General features: G+C 42.4%; 1 protein-coding gene across 3 annotated transcripts in view; it reads right to left on the bottom strand.

The window, feature by feature from the left end:
* TMEM108 (transmembrane protein 108) overlaps positions 1–12,486 on the bottom strand; it is a 139,304-nt gene that overhangs the window by 90,183 nt on the left and 36,635 nt on the right. The window contains exon 1 of one of the 3 annotated variants that reach the window (XM_032183141.1): positions 5,191–5,434. The exons of the other annotated variants lie outside the window; for them this stretch is intronic. The gene's annotated coding sequence lies outside the window, so the exon portion shown is untranslated. Of the gene's footprint in view, positions 1–5,190; positions 5,435–12,486 lie in introns of those variants that run through there. 3 annotated transcript variants of the gene reach the window in all.

Raw genomic sequence — 12,486 nt, 5'->3', positions numbered from 1 at the left:
TAGATAAGGACCTCGTGAAATAGATTTCAGCCCAACTGGTGAATGCCAAATCAGATTTGGGCATTTAAGTAGGGTCAGAATTCAAACCAAGGCTTCCGGAGTCTCTGACTTTCCTCTCAACAAGGTGTTACAGTGGAACAGACAGATGAGATTCCTTCCTATGGTCTGTCTAGAGCGCCTGTATATAAAACATGCTGCTCAGGCTATGACCCAGTATTACCCGAGAGCTCTGGTACTGCAGTAAGTTCAAAACTAAATGTGATGAAGCAGTTGGTAAGATCACCAACAAGGAACAATTTTAGTAGACAGTGGATAAATACTGTATAAGCATATGAAGTATAGAGATAGCAGAAGTAGGATAAACAAGACAAATTAAGGAAGATAAAAATATAGGGAGAGTATCACAAAGATTTCACGGTACCCAGACACATTCTGTTATGGAACAGTCTTCCAAGAGAACTGGAGAAAGCAAACCATGGTGCTTTATAAATTAGATAGGTAAAAGATCTGGAAACATATTCCCAGAGTGAATATTTTAACAGGAATTTTGTGCTTGAATAGACCACGTCTCTCCCTAGCGCCCACGCTCCTATTTTATCATAGGCACTTCAGCACTGCGCTTGCTTTTCAGTCCACAAGAAATATTAAAATGAAATCTGGAGACACTGCTCGAAATTGCAAACAATGATCAATTAGCATTCCTCACCGTGCAATTTATTACCTTTCTTTTTCATGGTCTTTGTCGTGCCCTTTAGTGCCACGCTGATTTACTACACTGTTCTACTTAATTATCTCCAGTGCTTTATTTCAGACGTGGTGCTATTCTTAGCTGTATCTTTATTGGTAGCATCATCCTATTGCCTGTTTCAAAGCTCTATCAGCAAGTCCACATCTGTAGTTTAGAAACAGAGAATAAGCTTTGAGTATTTGAGGAACAAGATGCAGCTGTGAATTATAGAAAGCAAACCCTAAGATTGGACTACACCAACAGGTCTGAGGGAAAAAAAAAAGCTAGCAAGCAGTCTGCTCCTCTTTGAAAGGCACCAAATTATCATGAGAGAGAGACAAGACAATGTTCAGATGCCTAGGAAATTAATTTTTGCTCAGTCTTTAACACAGCTATAACAGAGTGCAAGGATGCTCTCACCTATCTCACCTGGGAGCACAGGGCTGTGTTTGTTGGCACAGGTGAGGGCATGGTGTGAACTGGTTGTGAACATATTCATTGTGGAAATCAGAGGGCAGTCACTAATCAGCAGAGATTTCAGCCTGCAGAAGTGGAATAATAATAATAAAAAAATAATTCTTAAAATGGAGCTCAATGGGTCTATGAAAGGGTCAGTGAGCAGCAGCTGAGACGGAAGGGGACTGGATTCCAGGTCTGTGTTCCTCTGGCCATGGGAAAGATGTTAAGTCCAATGCAAATAAAAAGAGTAACAGTGGTCTGTGGTCTTGTTATTTGTGTTCTTACCTAAGAGTGCTTCAGAGTACGAGTGAAATCCAAGTAGAAAACTACGTGAACTAAAAGTGGATTGAAAAAATACTTCTAAGAGCTGTATCTAAAGAGTAGATTTAACTAACTCCTATTAATAAAAGCAATTTGTAGGTTCAATGAGGCTGAGATTCTTGCAATCCAAAACCACTGTTGACAATAAGATGTAGCCCCCTGTGATGTTTACTCTCAACTATCCTACCCGTAACTAAAGCAGAAGTCTCAGTCAAGGGATAATATCTGAATAGCCTCCCCAGCAAGTGTATTGTTCACACGTAAAAGTCAGCATTTGCCAAAAACCAACCAACACTTCTACAAGACGATGAGAAAGACCTGGTGTAACTTGGATCCTGGGCACGTGCTGACAGCTGAACAAAAGTTGCTTGTTTACCACTGGACATTGGATAAGGAAAGGTATCCACGGTAATAGGACATCTGTTTATGCATGAGAGAAAACATGTTAGGTAGCTACCAACAAAACCACTTTGGCAGAAAATGTGTTTTTGCCTCCTTTCAGAATCCATGGAAAATTCAATGCTGTTTCTTAAATTGTTCCTCGTTTCTATGTTATTTTTGGTGCCAATTGCTGCTCCTATCTCTAACAGGGAAGTGTCAGTGTCAAAAATGAGAGACATGGTATAACTGCAAATAAAAGTTAATTACTGTGGAAATTCAACTCCAGCACTTTAATTAAAGCCTGACAAATGTATCATGGACCCCAGGCACCAGTGTGGAGTACACCCATTAGAGAGATTACTCCTCTTTCTATGGCCTCCCATGCTAACACAAAGGAAATATCAATCATGCCAGAAAATGGCTTTTCCAAATCAAGGATGCCAGGAATTATTCTATTACCTTTCTCACAGAGAATTTTCAGAGTTGTTCAGAGGGATTTTTATGCAAGAAAGCAGCATGTTAGTGTAAATTTTGGCTTAATTGCTAGGTTAATGTTAAATTGCAGCTTTTCTTTTAGGAAAAATGGCAGCTGGCAAGTGCCTTCTGTAAACCTCCGTTTCCTCCATAACTTTATGATATGTAAATAGGTATGCAGGAGACAAGGAGCTTCCAAATGACATGTGATGAAAAGGAGCGGAGGACGCAGAGATGCTTGAAGCAATCTTCTCGTAGGGAAAATTGCGGTGGGCTCCATCCATCGAGATTCTTCAACAAGCCCCTGTATTTTTTGCTGCAGTCCAAAACCAGTCTGCTGAGACAAAATACCTCCGCTGGAATCCCCATTAAGAGCAGTGGGAGATGAGTCACCCTGGCTCACGATGTGGGCAGCATCACTTTTTCTTTTGGGTTCAGACCCTCCAGCCAATTCCTGCCAGGACACCGCTAAGAGGGAAAAGGTGTTATTAAAAATACACTTGACTGCCCCAACTGCAATATTTCATCATCTGCTGGGCACTTGGAAGTACGGAGCAATGCTGACAAACTAACACAGTAAAGCTGAGCAGGACGTTTTTGCTTTTATTTGCTCGATATTTAAAGTTGTGTTTCGCAGGGGGTTGTGAGTGAACAAGAAATAAAAAGGAAACATGCTCAGATCTCAAGAGTCGTTTTATTGCTCCTTTTGCTGCTAGGATATTTAAATAAAGAACTTTCTCCTTCACAGCCTGGGTTCTCCCCCCTCTTTGATCCTGAAGCAATAATCCCATATTTATGAGATTATTTTTGTTGCCATGGAAATTAACGATGTCAAAAATGCAGTATTATAATTTCTGTCTAAAGAGGACACAGTCCTCTTTAAAGACAAACGTTTTCCTGACACCTCTGCCTACCCCCCCTTCCCACAGAGGTGGCAGATCACAGCACAAGAACCACGACATGTGTGCCACGTACACCACAACCCATGGCTGCGATGCTGATGGTGATACATGGTGATATATGGTGATATGATGATGATATATGGTGATACGATGGTGATATATCGCTTAATAGTGGTGACCACCCATAGACTCTCTGTTCAGTAAATCTACAACCCACCCAGGCACAAAACCAGCCCCAAAGCATCCTGCTCCTACATCCTGCATATGCTGGTGGCTGATAAGTTACATTGCCTGTGAGTTTTAAGCTGTGCCTCAATAAAGTGTTGGTCTAAATGCCTTATTTTCTCCACAATTTCAGTCTTGGAATGATTGTTGCTATTCAGAGAAAGGATGGAGAGAGGGATTCAGAAAATCTCATTTTCATCAAATCTTAAAATATACAAGATCCCAGGCATATCCAATGAGTAGGACTTAAGTGCTAAGAGGAGTCAGTGGAGCACCCCAAAAATTCAAACGTACACCCCAAAAGCACTCAGATCAAGCCCCTGTTCTGATAAAATCGCTCCTTCGGAGTGATGCCATGCTCTGGGGGAGCTGGGGATAAAACTGAATTCCTTTTCCCACTAGCTTTGCAATAAACCCTTCATGCATCCCATCCCAGGCTGAGCACGACACGAGCAAAGCATCACAGCAACACTGCCCAAGCCCTTTGGGCTACGTCTCTTTTAATAACGTGATATTCCTAAAGGGCTTGTGCAGAAAGCAGGGGATTTCAAAACCCTTCTAATAGAAACCACCAGTAACAACACAGGTTTCTTTTCTCTTCTTTTCTATTCTCTCAGGTCTGATCTACAGAGACCACGAGAGGTAGAACCTCCCATCTCTTCAATCCACAGCCGCATCTGGGAGACAGACAATTTGAAGCCAAGTGTGGTGATGACGGCTATCATGTGGACATCTGCTTGCTGAGACTGGCACATTTTTTTCCTTACAAATGAAAGGGCGAGAGAAGAAGCCGGTCTTTAATCATCTCTACGGATTCAATGACAGTAGTACTCAGGAAAAATAAAAATCTATATTCTGGTGTATTTCATAATTTCGATTGTACAAAAAATGTTGGTTTAGCTAAAGGGAAATTCTCTCAAAGTACAAAACAGCTTCTCGACCAAAGTTTTTCTGTTTCCATACGTTGAAAAGAGATTAATTTTGCAGAACATCTCTGAAGGCAAAATAGGGAGAGCTAATGTTGAGCAATAATTCGTAATAATGTCCCTAAGTATTAATATCGCAGTTAGTCAGCTTTCTGACCACTCACATGAGCACACAGAGAAAAGGCCATTGATTATTGCAGTTCCCAGCACCTGTCACCCTTTTGCCATGAGTGTAAGTTGCACCTGGCTCTTGGGGGTGCTTTTAGCCAGTTAACAGCTTAGTGCTGATGTTTGCAACTGACTGGATACACACACATTTCTTTTCCTCCCTCACTGTTTTCTTCTCTAGTTGTACGTCTCCTTACTTCTTGTTGTATCCAGAAAGCAGCTGCAAGCTCCAACTCACACTATCCAGCAACCAGGAAAACTGCATTTAACAGATTCATTAGAAACTCCTCACAAGTAGGATGGCCATCACAGGGCACTGACAGCAGGTACAGCAAGAGGGATACTGCAAGCCACCAGCAGCAGCAGCAAATCCCCGTCCTCCCTGAACAACCACCACTGGATTTAACCGCCAGGTTTTAAGGGGTGCTGCACAGCCTCTCTGCTTGTATGGATGGAGGCAGATGGGGAGAACTCTGCCCTGCTGCTGTATCACTTTGTTTTTCTCCTTTGATATTTGCCAGGTGCTGACCACTGGACAACAGAGACGATAACACCTCTCTCCCTTTCCAAATTCCGTGCTGTTCAGTAAAACAGAAGCTCCACGTACCTGGGGTTGCCAAAGCAGAGCCGTTCCCGAGAGTTGAACTCACAAGACGTAAAGAATTATTTCAAGTGGCCAAATTGCTTTCCTGAAATGAAAAGACCCCTCACGCTCAGAGAAGACACATTCAGCTGTGTTTACAAATGTTCCCTCAGCCAAGCTGTGATACCTGAACACGAACACGCTGCAATTCTGATAAGAGATGGAAAGATTAATGTACTCTAAGTCCAGAGGGAAATCCCTCCAGACATTGTTTTTGAAAAGCTTAGAAATCCTTTTTCTTTTTTTTTTTTTTGTGTGTGTGTGTGTGGTTGCTGCTATTCCTTAGCAACAAAGCCAGTCTGAGCAGGGCTCTGCTGTAACACATTCCCGAAATAACTAGCAGGGCTGGCATTGTTTGGACTAACAGGGGAAAACTAATCAGGTCATTTGTTATGTGGTAGTGCTCTCCACCTGCTGACCACCTGCACGTCCCAGGGAATCCGAGAAATACCCACATACGCTCACACATCTGTGTGTGTACAGAAGCACACAGATGTATATTTAGAGAGTACTTAAGAGGGAATATTTTTTATAACTCTTTTGTGGGGGATGGAGAGAAAGCTGGAGGAGGAGAAAATAAAGGCTTTGTTCTGTCTCTGTCAGAAGACAATGAGTCCTACTGAAGTCCCACCCGAGTGCTACACATGGCCAGCAAGAGCTGATGCCCACAGTCTCTGGGCAGCACGAGAACCACCCCCTCTCCCAAAATGCAAACTCCACTCCCCTGGAGCGGAGGCATTGTAGAGAGGAGCTTACATCACGATCCCACCTTTCTTCATCTTTACAACAGCATGGAAGTAACAGCTCCAAAAACTGGTATGCTAATGCAGAAACTCCCTTGTCACAGCAGGGAGACTTTCTTTCTCACTTTCCAAAACGCGCAAGAGAGACAGGGGTCCGTAAGACACAGTGGACCATGTCCCACAGGTTTGAGCTACTCCATCATGCTTTCTTTCTGCAAGAAACATCAGTTAAAAAAAGAGCTCCTCACAACGTGTAGCATCAATTCAGATTTCTTAAATGTTAAGCAAATTGCCAGCATTTCAAATATCTTTCTTCATTTCTGTTCCACACCGGGATAAGGAATTTACATTTATTGTTTCCATGAAGCAAAAACCGTACTCAAAAATTCACACCTAGAAAAAACCAAATGGCTCAAATACGCTGTTGGCCCAGGGGGTTGAGTCTGTATCTCCAATTTTTTATTCATTTTAATCAATACTGCCTGTTCTGGAGGTGGACAGTCATCCTCAGTGACCAGAAACTCTACCTTGTACTCAAGAAAGAAGTTAGGCCAAATGGCTATGTTTTAGAAAATCAATGTTACCTCTCAATGCAACAGTATTTTCTGACAAAGCTTGCTGCATGCCTAAGTGTCCAGACTTGGTCTAATTTAGAGGTCAAATCCCAAAGCTTTGTGCCAACAGAATTATGCAAAACTTCATGCAAACTTCACATGCAGAGGCAAAACTACAACATTGTAGTAGTTGTACTACTATGTACCACAACCTTCCCATCCAACTAAACGGATGCAAACTATAAATCTCTAATAAAGTGCAGACAAGAACCAAGTGTCCAAAATTGAAGAGAACAGAGCCATGACACTGATGAGTAGCATTTAATCAGTTCCAGCCAATATCACACCATCTGAAGGCTTTTCCCTCCATTTTTCAGATTTGTGCTGCCGATAATGAGCTATTACGTTACACAGAACGGTGTCACGGTACATTCAAGGTCAAAAGTGGACAGAGTTTGGCTGAAAAAATAGCAGATTTAGAACTCTTTCTACTCTACGCTAAGAGTACAACTTTATCCCAACAGAAGGGAGTGGAAAGCAAAGAGAAGCATAAATCACCTGGGAAGAGCTCGACAAGCACGCTACCTTTCTGCCGTAACACACGCTGTGCCTGGAGGTGCAGTCTAGTCAACCACGTATAAAAACCATTTATAATTTTACATGTTTTTCTCTTCATAAAAGAGCTCTGTACTTCAGTACTGAAGAAGCAATGCAGGGCATGGATTAAGGCACCACTGGTGCACGTTCATCGCTTCCTGACGTGCTTCACAACGTGCCTCAGGCGTGTTCAGTGAGCTGCCATGGACACCGAGGGTCCAAACTGATCTGCACTGCCATACATCCACCATACCTCACAGTGCTTCTGTCACAGGATTTGTCCAAACGCCGACCCTGTCCAGCATGACGGTGCTTTTAGGAAGAGGCACGTGGCTAAAACACCGGGGTGTATGGGGTGCACCGGGTCTCGGGTGCACCACGAAGTGAGGCAGCAGTGAATCAGCTGACAAGCGAATCACCTTGTAAATTAAAAGCTAGCTGTTAAAATCTCTTCGCCTGACAACCTTCAATTACAAAGACTTTATTCACACCCAAATTAAATGTAGAAATCTGACTTTCAACTGCTAATTAGCCGTGGAGGATATAGTTACATTTCTGTTATGGCATATTATATTTTCTGGTAATTGTTATTTACCCCCACTGTTTTGAAACTATCATTTGATACCTAGCAATGGTAATCCATTTCTGTAAGACTTAAAAAAACAACAAAAAACAACCACAAAACAATAAAAACAACAACACATGAAGGTCCAGGCATCTCTTTTGCAAAATAAAGGCACTGCAAAAATAAAATAGGCCTTTGGTGGAAATCAATGTATATCTATTGAAGTCAATGGAGCCACATTGATTTTTATACATGCTAGAAATCTGCCCCAATGTTGCTTGTATGTTATACGGACAAAGCAAGCAGCCCCAGAAGTGTTTATAAGAGATACTCTTAATGATGGAAGGAGATAAAAATGAGGGGGAAAAGAGAAGGAACCTTTAAAAAAAAAGAAAAAAAGAAAAAAAGAAAAGAAATATAACCTTTTGGTGACCTTTTCCTTGGTAAAAGAGCCATTTCATTATTGTATCACATGGAGTGTCATTAACATAAGTAGCATCAATGTCTCCTAAAACCTACTTTTCTGTTCTGATGGTTTATTCCTTGTCTTGTGTATTTAGCTAAGCTGGTGCTCAGAATTCCCCTCCCTGTAAGTCAAAGTCAAAGCTCAGCAAACAAGGCTGTTTACTGTCTTAATCTGAGCTATGTTTTATACTTGTGCTAATTATAGAAATAAACACACATTATACATCAAGGAAATATAAAGAATGGCATTGGATCAGTTTCTGTTCTTGCTAACACAGAATTTATAGGGATTTTAATTTATTAGACTGAATTCCTGTTTCATGAGCCAAACATCAGACTCTTCAATAACTAAAAGTTACACTGCGAAGAACATTAACTTTACTGCAATATGGCATTTTTGCAATGAAAGAATCAGTATTTTGCTTTAAAAAAAAAAATAAAAATTGATCTTTTTTAATAACACCAGGCTGTAATATCCACTAGCATATGATCTCAGAAGATTTGACACTATCAAGCTGGTGAGTACATTAAACGCTAAGAAGCCATTGAGAGAGGAAAATGACCCTTAATGCTTTATTTTCTTTTTCATGTCATTGAGCTGCAGTAGTGCTCCAATTCATTTTCCAAAGCTTACATGTATATTCAGAGGAGCCTGAGGCCAAATTTCACCCCTTTCTAAGTCTCCGGTGTAATTATTATTGATTTCAGGAGGGTCAGATTTTTGCTTTACATAATTTTGGAGTATAAAATACCATTCCTGTTTCCACTGAAATCAATAGCAAATCTATTTATGGTAGGCTTGGGCTGCAAATATGAACCAGACTATTAAATGCACATCACAACATGGAATACAAGATTGTGCCTCCTTTTTCCATGTCATGAGTTACAGCGATTGAGGTCATGAAAACCTGACCCATCTGAAATACCTCATTTGGATGTGGTTCCAATGAAAAAAGGATTATTGCAACCTTCTTTCATTCCCTGAGTTAGTAATAGGAAATCAACTAATACATTTCCTTTCTGCTTAAATGATGGCTACCAAAATGGCAAATATATTTCTTAAAAATGGAAAGGTAGAGCCTGGTAACTTGAGAAAACAGATCGAGTGCTTCACTGGTTGCATTTAACCTGCAATACAACAGCCATGAAGATGTCTGAACTGAACGCAAAGGAGATTTTAAGAATAATGGAAATGTAAGCAGTGTTTTTTTTTTCCTCCTATAGGATTCTGTCACACTGCTCAAGACTGCTCCCGCTATCTTCTGTTCCAAAAGCTCAATCTTCTCACACGAAGCTTTGATGTACATGTTCATTGCTAAGTAGCTCCAAGTATTAGAGAAATAATAGCTATGCAGTGTATTTCTTCTTGCCTAATTCTGCATGCGGCGTGGTTCTTCAGAAAACCAACCATTATCTGTCTGACAAATGGCACCAGGGTTATTTGGAACATTTAATTTGGCAGTTTTCTAGCAATTCAGTGGTATTTTCAGTTATGGTAATAAACTACTGAAAATGTTATTATGCAGTTATCACAGAGACCGCTTTCTGCTGCAGCATGAAAGAAAAGCAGCCCTTTCAACTGCTGTGGGGCACTTTGGTGGTGGCACTTCTCCATAGCAGCCTTGAAGGAAAATGAATCACAGATGGATGACATCTCCAAGGGACCACAGCTACTGTACGCCAAAGGCCCAGTTCCTTCCCAGCCACTGTCTGTCCAACTGCTGGTGTATGGGGATGTGGTCTCACCCTCCATGGTGCACGTACATAGGGGCTGCTGAAACAACTGTCAACATCTCCATCACTTTGGGTATTGAACAGGGAGTACTCTGCAAAGGAGTGGAGATACGCAGAGGCTTGAGTTGAACTGCAGAGTGAGATGCTCTACCCAGCCTGGTAGTAACGGGCTAAGTACATTGAGCAAGTAGGGTGGCCCAGTAAATGTTTTCTAGGACAAACATAGGTGCTATGGGCTCAGCAACCACACTTCACTGTCATTGAATTGTAGAATCGTAAAGGTTGGAGAAGACCTCCAAGATCATCTGGTCCAACCGTCCCCCTACCACCAATATCACCCCTTAAACCATGTCCTTAAGCACCACAAATGTGGTTGTGTCGTGTGTTTACTGTAGTCTCACATGGACTGAAGAAGAATTAGCAGCTGGCTATGTTAGGTGCATCTTCTGGTTAAATTTAATCCAAGAGGAATCCAGCTGATGAGCAGCGCGACTGCTGTGAAGCACAAAAAGGGTGGGCAAATGGACGGGTTCACTTCAAAAGCACGTTCCTAAACCAAACTCAAATGCGGACCCACCCACTGCTGGCTGGTTTAATTCCTCAGTGGGGCTGAACACCAACACCCAGATGCGAGGAGATGGCAGAAGCATGGCCAAGAAAGGGACTGAAAGCAAGGCTGGGACAGGCGGTATTTCAGCCTCTGCACCAACAGAGGTAAGGTGACTCAGAGTCTGGGCAAGAGTTGAAGCTCCCAGAAAAATGGAAATTTACCCCAAATTCACTCCTTTTGTAACCCCATAGGTATAAATGAACGAAGGTGTTTGTGCTAGCTATGGAGCAGGGAGCTGTGGAGCACGGGGAGCAGCAGACACGGGACGTTGTGCCGCGGGCTGGGGCACAGCCACAAGTGTTCTCCCCTTTATTTGCCAGCGATGGCCAAGGGACATACACAGTGCTCACAATGGGCAGCACTACTCAAAAAATTTCCTGTCACGCTCCAAGGATGCAGAGCAGAACAGAGAACAAAAAACTGAAAGAGCTGCTTTAGCAGAGTCTTTGGATTTCTTATGCTAAAGCAACGTGCCCTAGCCTGCAGCTCCTGGTATCCTTGCTAATCCGCTAACGCAAGGACAAGGCGATGGGCCTCAGGATAGATGTGCAATTAAATATAAACTCTCAAACCCATTTTTGAAGAGGAAGCTAGGAGGAGCAGTTAATAGCACGGCAGAGCCAGGCAGATGATGCAAATAATGCAGCTATTTAACTGCCTGATTATAACTCGCTGTGGCATGGATCCGCTGCTAAAAGGCCCACGTTGCCTCCGCAGCCGCTCTGGGGAACGGTTCGCTTTGACCTCTACATGCTGAAATAAATGCTGGCTGCTTTATTCCGGCTTCCCCAATGTCAACTTCAAAGCTCTTGTTGAGAGAAAACTCCTCGGCGAAGAAGCTAGAGGGGATATTTTCACTTTCAAAAATACTCTTCTCTCATTAAGTGGCAAGTCGGCTGCAGAAATACCAGGCTGACCTAACACCAGCATATCCTGAGCGGAGGTGCTGCAGAGGATCACCTAACGAGGCCATTGCTTGCTCGTGGTGTACTGCAAAAAAATTTGCACTTGTGGCTTTTCCTGATTGCCACCAGTGTTTCAGTTGTTCAGCTACAACTGAGATGTCTGCCACCACTTAGTTCGTGCTCTCCCAAACACGCTGCAACATCTCAAACAAAAACCCTTTTTTTGGTCCCTTTTTTGGAGACCTCTCTCAGGGACAGGTGCATCATGTCAACCAAAGGATGAAAATGAACTGAATTTTTTGCACCTGGTTTACCACGTACTTCAGACATGACTCATTTTGATGCTTTAGACAAGGAATCCCACTGGAATCCCACAGTGGGTGCCCCTGCTCTGTTGAAACCCCCAGGGAACACGTTCAGCCGTACTCACACTGGCAGGTTTGAAGCACTGACCCTCACACCCCAAGATCCACAGTTTTGGCATGTAGCGGTCCTTACCCTGCACAAAAATGAAGCCTTTCGTACTCACACACACCACAGTGATGCCTTCACGTATAGCAAGGATGAAGAAAACCACCACCATGCCACTGAACAGAGCCTTGGCAAAGCAATTCAACATTTCTGTGCCCTTCTTCTTGAGGTGCACTGATCTGCGCCACATTAAATACAGCGCACAAAAAAAGCACCTGAAACTGTGAGGTTTTTAATCTTTTGGCATTGATTAGAAGAATATGAAGAAGGAAAAAAAAATAGAAAAAAAGAGAGAAGATTTTGTTTAATACCACTGTAGCTGATTAGAGTATATAACACGAGCTCTTTAGGGACACCTCCCCTGCAACTTGGCCATTCTGAGTATTGAGAAGTGTTGTTTTTTTTTTATTTTATACATTCTTTTTTCTCAAAAAAACACAGTAATTTGGAAATGGGACAGTCTTGTTACGTGAAAAATGACTCTCTGATTAAGCTGCAATTAGCTCCCCTCTTTTCAGATGCACAAGCCCAAGCCCTCACATGGGGAGGCAAGGTGAGGATTTCTGAGCCAATAAAGCCATCCACACTGCTCTGGTGGCTTTAAGCACGTTTACAA

This window comes from Aythya fuligula, chromosome 2, assembly GCF_009819795.1.
Source record: "Aythya fuligula isolate bAytFul2 chromosome 2, bAytFul2.pri, whole genome shotgun sequence".
NCBI classification, from domain to species: Eukaryota; Metazoa; Chordata; class Aves; order Anseriformes; family Anatidae; genus Aythya; species Aythya fuligula.
Note: the sequence above shows the minus strand (reverse complement) of the source record. Positions and strands in the feature narration are given on the sequence as shown.